The sequence below is a fragment of the Gossypium arboreum genome, chromosome 3 (assembly GCF_025698485.1).
Source record: "Gossypium arboreum isolate Shixiya-1 chromosome 3, ASM2569848v2, whole genome shotgun sequence".
Lineage (NCBI taxonomy): Eukaryota > Viridiplantae > Streptophyta > Magnoliopsida > Malvales > Malvaceae > Gossypium > Gossypium arboreum.
Genome location: NC_069072.1, coordinates 76,982,425 through 76,994,527, shown reverse-complemented (window position 1 = coordinate 76,994,527; position 12,103 = coordinate 76,982,425). Strand labels below are relative to the sequence as shown.

General features: G+C 31.7%; 1 pseudogene; it reads right to left on the bottom strand.

Moving 5' to 3' along the window:
• Positions 1 to 1,754: 1,754 nt before the first annotated feature.
• LOC128290363 (ATP synthase subunit beta, chloroplastic-like) lies at positions 1,755 to 2,684 on the bottom strand (annotated as a pseudogene).
• Positions 2,685 to 12,103: the final 9,419 nt, after the last annotated feature.

Here is a 12,103-nt window from a genome sequence, read left to right as displayed (position 1 = left end):
TTTAAATTGATCCTTTCAGAGAATTAGATGGTCTTCTTGAACAAGCCTTTTATTTGGTAGGAAACATCGATAAAGCTATTGCGAAGGCTACGAACTTAGAAATGGAGAGAAAATTGAAGAAATGACTTTAAATCTTTGCATACTTACCCCTAATTGAATTGTTTGGGATTCAGAGGTGAAGGAAATCATGTTATCTGCTAATAGCAAACAACTTGGCGTATTTCCAAATCAAGCGCTTATTGCCACAGCTATAGATATAGGTATTTTGAAAATACACCTTTACAACCAATGGTTAACGATGGCTCTAATGGGTGGTTTTGTTAGAATAGGCAATAATAAAATCACTATTTTAGTAAATGATATGGAGAAGGGTAGTGACATTCTTGAAATAGCAGAAGCGAACTTGAGGAAAGCTGAAGCCAATAGGCAAACAATTGAGGCAAATCTAGCTCTCAGATGGGCCAGGAGACAAGTCAAGGCTATCAATGCGATTTCATAACAAGTTGGTTAATCAAAAGAATTTTAGTAGAAATAGAACTTTTGTTTATACATCCCATTTTGATTTTGTTGATTAAATAGAATCAAATACAATCAAAAGTGAAATTAGATTTTGATCTAAAGAAAAATTAAAAAATTGAAAAATTGAAAAAGAAAATAGAATAGGATGAAAAAGATAGAAAATCAATGAAAGAAGGTAGGCAGAAAAACTTATTAGACACCGGGATCGATCGTATCTAATAAGTTCTACCTACTATTGGGTTTGAACCAATGACTCCCTCCGTATGGAAGTAATACTCTAACCACTAAGCTAAGTAGGTCATTTATTATTGTAAGGAATCATAAAGAGAAAGAAAAGGGACCTATTACATTAATGGATTATAAATCTAATATTACTTCTAAGCAAAATCAAACCGACCAGAGGGTATGATTATGATGTTGGACCATGTAATATTCATCTTGACAAGAAATTATCTACATAATATGATAAAATATGTATCACAAACACAAGGGCTATAGCTCAGTTGGTAGAGCACCTCGCTTACACATGCGCCAATGTTTTTCAGGGAAGTCTATCATGCAATCAAAAGAATTGATCTTTTTGAGAAATAGATGTCTTACTCCATTACTTTAAACAAGTGAGCAATAGCCTAACAAATTGTTCGGTCTAATTCGGATGTCGTTTATGCAAGATCTGAATCAAACCCATCCTTAAGTTTGAGATATTGATAGAGTGAATACCTGGTCTATTCAATGCTAGGCATAATGAGTATAAGTACCTCAAAAATGCTCTTTTCATCCTATGAATCTTAAGGTGTATGAAGTTTTATGTTTGATTTTTTAATCAGGATGGGAGAGACTCCACTTAACTTGGTTGATCTAAGTCAGAAGCAGACCTACGTCAAGATAACCCTTCCCCTCTTTGAAACACTTTGAAAGTCCTCTTATAACAGTAATGAATTAGAGCACACAGAATTGTCTCCTTTTTTTTCTATTAGAAAAAATATATATATACGGTAGACTAACTGATATTTTATCAATTAATGAAAGAGCCCGATGCAAAAACAAATGCATGTTGGGTGTGTGAAATAGGCCGAATCATTTTGGTGATAATTAGTTTGATCTATTTTACCAAGAAAGTCTACAGTTCGAGTCCGTATAGCCCTATATTTTTTAATTTTCTATTTTATTAAGTTTTATATTCATTAAATTTCTTAAATTAAAAAAAATGAAATGAAAATGATTAATTTAAAACCTCAAATTGTTTCTGCTAGACCAACATATTTCCCCGAGGAACTAGTAAAAACTTCCTCTAGGAAAAAAGGTTGTGACAAGAAACGCTCAATTTTTGCGCTCTTGCTACGGTTAAGCGATCCTTTTTCGGACAATTCGTCCAACTCAAGGATAACTATAATGTCCTGGAGTTTTTTTAACGTTGTAAGGTTTGCTTAACCCTTTGTATAGTTTCATAATGTTCCTCACCAACGATTCGAGGTTGGAGCATAGTGGATGTTGAGTCTAAAGGATCTAACATTGGATAAATACCTTTGGCAGCTAATCCTCTTGATAGTACACTAGCAGCATCTAAATGTGCAAATGTTGTGGCTGGGGCAGGGTCGGTAAAAACATCTGCTGGTACATAAATTGATTGAATAGAAGTTATGGATCCCTCATTGTTAGAAGTAATTCTTTCTTGTAAAGTACCTGTTTTGGTACTAATGGTGGGTTGATAACCCACAGCGGAAGGCATTCTACCCAATAAGGCAAATACTTCGGATCCAGTTGGATAAAATGGAAGATATTGTCCATAGATAGAAGTACGTCTTACTCATTAACATCTCGGAAATATTTTTCCATAGTTACAGTAGTCAATCCACCTCTCATAAGAGCTCCTAGCGGTTCATTCATCTGACCGTATACTAAAGCCACTTTTGATTCCGCAAGATTTAGTTCATTAATTACTTTAGATTCTTTCATTTCCATGTAAAGATCATTTCCTTCATGAGTCCGTTCACCTACTCCGCCAAATAGGGATACACCCCCATGAGCTTTGGCAATGTTGTTGATCAATTCCATAATGAATACTGTTTTACCTACCCCAGCCCCTCAAACAGCTCAAATTTTCCTCCACGACGATAAGGAGCTAAAAGATCGACTACTTTAATTCTTGTTTCAAAAATAGATAATTTTGTATGGGTTCATTGTGTGGAGAAGTGTGACAACCCAAACCCAACCAGGACAGACAAGCCCGAATTCGAAACGTTACATTAGCCACCGGAGCGACTCTCCAACTAACGAGCACCCAGCGCACACCTTAACTTTATAACAGCTCATTTATGACTAATTAATTACATTTATTAATGTGGAAGCAATTTTTGAACCATTTTTAAAATTTTTTCTAAGTATTTAAACCTAAGGGTATTTTGGTCATTCTACCACCTAAGGTTAAACTATCCCAATTTTATTTCTACATAGTTACCGACCTTTTTTTAGTCAAATTATGCAAGCCCTAAAAATTTTAGCTTAATTCAAGTTCATTTACTATGTCTAATTCCAGTTGTACTATTAGGGACTAAATCGTAACTTTAACAAACTTTTAGTACATTTTCCAAATTAAAAATTAAGAGTGCTTCTACCAAATATTAACAGTTACAAGTCTAATCCTAAAATATTACCAAGTTTCCCTATCATTAAAGGCTTCAATTAATCTAATTAAATTTTAGGACTAAATTATAAATTAAGCAAATTAGAATACTAGATAACAAAAACCAAAAATCAATCCCTCCAAAAACCCACGCGGCCATGCCCTTAGCCCATGTGCAGACCACTATGCTTATTTTGTCAAAAATTCATTTTAATTACCTAATTTTACATATTTTACTTACCTATAAAATCAACATACTATAAATAAAACATCAGTTAGACATAAAATCATGAATTAAAGAAATTATAAAATCACCAAAATTAAAGTCCAAAATTTAATATCCAATGTCCATTACAAGTAAAATAACACTAGTCTCAAAAGCATCACAATGTCCTTACATAAGCTCTAATGTAAACTTCTTAAACCACTACCGAACCTTATTCTTGGATCACTCTTGCACTCACTTCTTGAATCCTTACGCCTAAAAATTCTCTGCACGAAATGTGAGGGTGTGACCTTAAAAAGCTCAGTGAATGATAGTAAAAACTTCAAGTAATTAGCACCCAATCATGCATAAATCAAATCAATTAAGCATTAAATTTTCAATCACAACATGTTAACATTTCACCATAACATCACATGCTATTTCGAGAATTAAGAATCAATTTTTCCATGGCATGTGAAATCATATTTTAACTCATAAACTTTCAAATATATTGGCACAATCAATCAATTATATTGGCATAATACATCTATGGAAATAAGTAAACGTGTGATCATACATTGGATAAACGGATCTTTGAACTCCCACAAATCAAATACAATCCTCCAAATTGAGTGGCCGAAGCCACACGCTCCCTTATAGTGCCTTAAATAACTCGATGAGTGGAGGCTCAAGCTCAACACTACCTTATCTACTCCAAACAAATCAATCCACCAAGAGCCATATGCTCAAAATATCACAAATAATGGTGAGTACTCACAAATTCTATGGCATGCCAACTATATACAATGGATCCACCATGCATGTTGCCAATATAATCATACATACAACACATAAAATATGTTGTTTAATTACTTAATTTAGGATGTTAAAATGCAAGAGCATGTTGCTAAGCAATTTTAACATCAATAAAATTAAGCAAAGAAAATATCATTTTTCCAATATTCATATACCAATTAGAACAGTTTTATCAAATGTTTAATAAATCAACAATTCATGCTCCAAATATCAATTTATTCCATACAATTTAATCATGCTAAAAGCATAATACACAACTTACCAAACCAATTGTCATTTTGCTTTTTTTATAAAATAAAACCTATTTTTGCAAATCCAACCATCCAATATGCAATTAAGTCATTAATAACACCAATTAAACCTTAAATTTAACACATAATCAGGCCAATTTACCAAATTGCCCTTAATATCACTCACCTCCACACTTAGCTCTTTAAGCAAAAATGTGTTCAAACAAGTAGGTTTGAGCTTCAATTCTGATTTGCACTTTCCTCATGTGAAACTTTAACAGAAACAAAGTATGCATTAGAAACTAACAATAGCAATAAGAAACACAAAATTTGATAAAGTATACGAATCTAAATCATTGCTCTAAACTACCTTACCAATGTTGTACAACTAAGCCGAAATATGGAATTCCTCAACTAAGCTCCCTTTTCAGCACCTCAAACAACTTCTAATCTTTATTCCTAGTCCAATAACATGTATTCTGAACAACTTCTAATCTTTATTCCTAATCCAATAACATGTATTCTGAATGTTAATTTCATCATTTATTCCATTTCATAATTTTTCAAAAAAAAATCATCCATGTTCTTGATCAAATTTGAATTCCCCAAAATTGATCCATAAAACATGTTTGATCTTTTGGTTTAAGATTAAAAACCTCTTATAAGACCTATTTTGAGCTTAGACATCCTTTAATATTTGGATTCCAACTCAAAATTAAAGATCCAATATTATTGATCCTCAAGTTCAAGAAAGAAGAAATTAAAGTTGAAAATCCATTATAATCACTTGAATTAACAAATAATGATTGAAAGCAACTTAAAAATAAGTTTAGAGATGAGAATTACCTTCAATTGAACTCAAATAATTGATTTGGAAGTTTGAATCAAAATGCTTGAAGAAATTTGGATAACTTTTTGCCCAACTTTGAAAATTATTTCGAGAGAATTTTGGGAGAGAAAAGGTTTAGATCTATTCTATGATATTTGGTATGAAAACAAGCAAAAATAAAAAAATAAAAAGAGAAAAAGCTCTCAATTCGGGTGAAAAATGAGTGAAAATTGAAGTAGTTGTAGAGTTTTTAAAACTGAAAATCCCACCTGATTTTCAAATTTTGAGGAATTTGCCATTAGGCGACTCCCTATTTTCCCTTGTTTTACAATTTGCTTATTTCCCTCAAAAGTTTCGAAAATATGATTTATTTGCTATAAGACCTCTTACACATTTCCCTTGTTTTTCAAATTGTCACATTTAATTAATATTTTAAATCATCCAATTAAACCCCCATTTAAATTATTTTAAATTCTAATTTAACCCAAAATATTTATTTTTACCCAAAAATTATTTAAAACTATATAATTAATTTTTCTAAAATATTTTTATTTTTTGGAATATTATTTACCGATTTTTAGATGAAATTAAGTTAACTAATTAAGAATATAAACTGCTAATTAACCCGATTAATTACCAATTTTCACTCGGAACCTGATAAACATACCCGAAACTACTTGACCTATTTTCGGGGCCTTACAAGAAGTGTAAAGCAGACTTGTGTTGGTGACTCCACTATGGAGGCCAAATATGTGGTAGATTCAAAGGCTACCAAAAAAAAAACAATATGACTTCAAAAGTTCCTTACGGATCTTGAAGTCATTCTTGGTATAGAAAAAGCTATCACACTGTATTGTGACAACAGTGCGGCAATAGCTAATACCAAGGAGATGAGAAACCACAAGAGGACAAAACATATCGATTGAAAGTTTCATATCATAGATGATGCAGTTGTAGACAAAATCGTGGATGTAGTTAAGGTCACATCTGAGGACAAACTTGCGAACTCGTTTACCAAGAATCTACTAGCTAGGAGTTTTGAGAAACACGTGGAGAGCATGGGAATGTAGAATATGACTCATCTATTCCTCTAAGGCAAGGGGGAGACTGTTGGATCTGGTGCCCCGAGTGCAGTATATTCGTTTGTAAACTTGTAATTTTTTCAAACAGATTAGTTAATAAAACAAATTCATTGATTACATTAATATACTTTGTATAATTTTCCTTACATGGTTCTTGCATGAAAAGCAAAATGGAAGCAAATATTTCTCATTGGTTGTCTAAATGTTTAATTAACACTAAGCGACATTACGTGGTTCGATCGTAGTATGGAAAAACAACTTGTATTAGTAGACGAACATAAACATTTCATTATTCTAACTGAAAATGAGCAAACTGATTAAAAGACTAATTTGTCATCTATCAAGTCAAATTGGGAAGACATCTTGTCTTGGGCATCGGAACGGATGACTCCCACAAGATAGAGACATAGATGTGACTGATTGGACTGACAGTGCATCGGACAAGACCCAAGAAGAATAGATCTTGAATCCGTTTATGGATTTATTCACTTGTGATGTTCATAGTGTGACTTACTGGAAACACAAAAATATATAGACTTTTTCAGCACCTTTTGAGCTTTAATTCATGCAATTTCGTAGTAAATTTTGTCGAAATTCATAATTTAATTATAAAATAATTAATTTGTAGTCGAAATTCATAATTTAATTATAAAATAATTAATTTGTACTTAAATTATTAACATATTTAATTTTAATTATTTTTATAATAATTTTTCACAAATTTGGTTTATTTGTTACAGATTTGTACAAAAGGTGAAAATTGGCTCGGCAGACACCTCGAAAGGCTTGAACCGTTGGACAAAGTTTTGCATCAAGTGAACCGAGAGCAAGACTGAATATTTTTCCATCCAAGGACTGTCTAAATGATGATCATTTTATATACTTTATATTTAATTTTTATCCAACTTAAATTGGGTTAAAAATTAATATAAAACCTAAAGGAGAAAGTGGCCTAGTGTGCTAAGCATTGAAGGCTAATCCAACAAGCAAATTGGAAGCCCAAAACAGTACCAATAACCTGACTCAATCAGCTTATTTAGCTGATTTAATTACTTGTAAAACAGCCCTTAAAGTTTCCTTAAACTTCATTCAAACCCCTCCACTTTTTGCGCCTTTGAATATTTACCCCAAGCTAAATTTAGCAAAGTTTGAATTATTCAAACTTGCTCCTTTTGTGGCCAACCAAGGGAGAGTGCATGGATGCTAATTATTTTCTATTTTTAGCAGCCACTCCCACCTATAAATACCCCATTTTCTACTTCATTCAACACACCATTCATTCCCACACATCTCTCTCTTTCACTTACTTTCTCTCTTCCATTCCCTTCTTTGTTTTTCCCATTCCCCTTTGTTTCATTCCCTTGCCTATTTCCCTCTTGAAGAAGAGCTTTCATCCGCCTTGGAATAGAAGCATTCAATTTTTCATGGAGGCCTCGGTTCAACAAAACAAGCAAAGAAGAAGAGGAGCACACTAGTCTGGCTTTGGAGAAATACTAGATTTGCTTCCTAGTTCCCTTATCTTTAATTTTCTTCTTTATGTTATGATTATATGAATAATTTTTGTGTTGTTGTTCTTACTCTAATTAAAATGAATTAAATTTAATTCATGTTGGATTGATTGCATTATGTCTACTTAAATTATTAAAATCATGTTTGTGTTGTTATAGGCCTTGGTAAGTTGTTCAATTAAATAAAACCATGCTTATGTTATACTTGCATTATAAAATGTAAGGTCGCGAATGAATTAGTTATTAAGCATACAGAAATTGTAATTAATTGACAAAATATTTAATTGGTGCATGTTTAATCTTCTAAGGTAGATGAAGGTTAAATTAGCGACGATATTAAACGATACACTAGCCTTGCATAACTTGCAAGATTATTATGATTAAGCTATTTCAATATAGAAATATATTGTTACCTCAGTTAATCTTATATGTGCTTATGTAGATTGATTAATTGTTTGAATTGGCACTGAGAAATGTTCAAGAGATTGTTAATTTAATAAGTATGTATGTGCAATAGTTAACAAATTACCAAGTTGCCGTGAAAATATTCGTAACAACATGAACATGGGTTTAGTAATTCTAAGTTAAGAAATGTAATTGATCTAACACAATTATGTCATATTGATTAAAACTCATCTTTTTGAAATCGTGCATTGGAATTTTTACTTATTATTTTTATTACTTAGTTAATTTTTAGTTTTTAAATCAATTCTTCAAAACAACATATTTCTTTCATCACCAAAGTGTTTGATTTACATTTCATAAATATTTTTCTTTCACAGTCCTTGTGGGTATGATAACTCGACATTTACTTGTCACTTTATTACTTGTTAAAGATTGTGTACACTTTCACATTTCCGTCGTTTCACATACCTAAATCCTGAGTGGATGACAGACTATGTATGTGTGACTCGTACACTTTAATGTAATTAAAAGCCTGAGTTCAAATAGATAAGGAATTGAAAGCTGATGCATTGGGTATACGACTTCTATAGTATGTAGTGTCATTAACAAAAGTGAAATTCATAGCCCAAAACATGAGTAAATGATATCCTCTCATTGGTATTACATGGTTGATGAAAAGTAAAAGTGGTTATGGGTCGTCCGTCTTTGTAATGGATGACTTGATCACTATTTGATAGTAATTGACCTTTTATGAAAAAAGATGTAATGTTTACAATGAGATGAAATAGTATTTTGTTATTAAACATGCACTGAGTAGTTGCTTTCATAAATGTCATTAGAGAGAGCACAGTCACGATACTAAAGTAGAATGACTTCATAACTAAATGAGTTTATAATTAATAGGTGAAAAGTCAGAACTTAATTTATAAATCATTTGAGCCTCAACTAGATATGTCCAATTGGTCCCTCCGCTAGCTTTTTTAAATTAGAAATGAATTACATGTTTGAATAGAAATGAATGGAATGAATAAGAAAAAGAATTGGGAAACATTCAAGAATAATTATGGTTTTCTCTGAAATGAAGAAATATAATCATTTAGAAATGAATGTAGGTTTGAAAAAATGGAAATGGAATGAAAATGAAAATGAAAATGAAAATAGGGATAAGAAAATTGTTTTATATGTAAATATTAAAGTTTATTTTGGGAAATAGAAAAATTGAATCGAGTTGGATTACATTACTATTGAGTCAAAACAGCCTAGGAAGTACTCGTAATTAGATCTGATGTGAGAGAGATCCAAAAACCCCTCATGGACATAAAGCGGTGGCAACCCTAATAGGAATACTAGGGTGTGTCATCCACCCTAGTCCTATTCTAAATAGGATGTTGTTTTTCTATTTGAAATAAATCACTACAACTCAACAAGGGTTCTACCTTCTCTTCTTATAAATAGATGGCACCGTTAGATTTATCAACACAACTTTGAGAGACTTTTATTTTGCTGAAAAATAGAGAGAACTTATTCTCAACTATTACATATATTTTTCCGTAATAACAATTCTGTCAGTTTCCATTAAGAAGAGAGAATTTTAGTCCGCTAAGTCAAAAACACATGTACGAATTTGGTTAAGGTTTATTTCTATAAATATCACAAATTGCATCTGTTTTTAAAATTTGAATCTTCTGCTATGTAAGAAAACCATTTTTAAATGGATATTTTCCAACAAAGTAAACCTAAGACGACGAAAAGACCAAAAAACATAAGCATGCCACAAAGCATACTAAAACATATTATTTAAAATTTAATTGTTTTAGCTATAACATATAGTTATGTATGCAATATGACATTTTATATGATTCTTTGAATTTTTATTTAAAATACTATTGTATTTATATTTAATATTTAAAAATTGAAAAAAACTTTTGAAAACATATTGATTTTGAAAATATTATTCTCATGTGTATACACGGATACTTTGAATTAAGTATATTACATTTTAAAAAAATGAAATTTTACTCAAAAGCCAAAGATTATAGGCTTGAAATAAAGCTCAAACAGTTGTTACCAAAATAACATTACATCTAATATTAACTATATTAAAAAGAAAAAGAAAAGAAAAGAAATTTTACTCTAAAACTAAAGAAGGTGAGCTTGAAATGAAGCTCAAAACAGGTTGTTGGCAAATTGTTGGCATTGACCAAGTCTTGAAGGGCTCTCGTCTGCTTCTCTCTCTATGGGTCGACCAATTTAGGTCCAAATGGGTCAAATTGGTTTATACTCAGGTTTTTTTTATCAAAATAATATAAAAAATTAATCACTAAAATGGGATTGCATGGCCATTATTTACAATGAGTATTGTGTCCCTGGCATTTGTCTCGATCATCTGTTGGGTTTTTTTACCAAGTCTTTTGTTCTTGGCATGTGCCTCAATCATCTGTTCGTAGGCATAAGTGTTTCAGGCTTCTTGATATTCGGACAAGTGTACCATCTAAAAATTAAAGCAAACCCGTACGAACATATTTTCATAAAAAAATTTTGATCCAAGTTTTAAATTTTTTTTTACCTATTCACAAGTGGGAACACATGTGCTTGGTGACCCACTTATGCTAGAAATAAAATCTTGTACAGCACTCAGGATTATAGTAGTACTAGACACCTGCCTATATCTTGTGTTTTGCTCCTCGACAAAGCTCACATACAATGTTGCTAGTACTACTAACCCCCAATTGTAGGAATGGCCAACTTGCAAATCAGATAGTAAAGGCAAGTACATCAAGTGGACTCTATTATTATTGGTGTCTGACATAAGTACCCCCTATAAGTTGCTGTATATATGCCCGAGTAGTGCACGTCTTCTCCCTCTCAGTCGCATTACTCGTTAATGATTTGAAATTTGCCTTCAACCACAAAAAAATTAAATTCGTAAATTTAGCTCCAACATCACCAAGAGTGTAATATCCCGAATTAGGGCCTAATCGGAATAGTGGTTTCGTGACCACAAATCCGAGATAGAAATAATTATTTTATAATTATTTTGATGATTATGATATGATTGCATGATTGTGTGAAAATTTCGTGATGAAATTCTATGCCTAAAGTGCTTAAATTGAAAGTAGGGACTAAATCGAATAAGTTGCAAAACTTGCATTCTAGAAGTTTTTAGTATGAAATTGTTTTGGAATATTAATGAGGAGGTCTTAAATAGCAATTTGACCAATTTTAGGTTCATGGACAAAATTAGGACATGGAAGGAATTTTTGGAAAGTTTAGTAGTAAGGGTATTTTGGTCATTTAGTTATTAAAATGAATTAAAAACAAAATTAAAAGCCAATTTTTGTCCATCTTCTTCATTAGGCCGAAATTTCAAGGGTTCTCCATAGCTAGGGTTTGTTTCAAGCTTCCAAGCTCCATAGTAAGTGATTCCAAGCCCCGTTTTTAATGTTCTTTACGTTTTTGGAATCCCGGTAGCTCGATTAAGCTTATGTTAGCAATAATTCAACCTAGGGTTTATATTTGGAAAAATACCCATAGGTGAAATTTGTGTATTTTGATGTTTTATGATAGAATATGAGGTTTTAAATTATGTTAGACAACTTGTGCTACTCGGTTTTGAGTGAAAACGAGTAAAAGGGCTTAATCGGCAAAAATACCTAATAGTCACAAGTATATGTTAGAGAGAGAATTTGATGTTGCCATAGAAGGGAAAAGTGATCAGCATGTTATAAAACATAAGAATAAGGAATAAAGTTTAATTCCCGAGCCTAGGGGCAAAAGTGTAATTATGCAAAAGTTTAGGGGCAAAAGTGTAATTTTTCCAAAGTTCGTATTAAATTCTGTTTTGATGAATGTATGTATTAAATAAGATTAATTTGGCATTATAGAT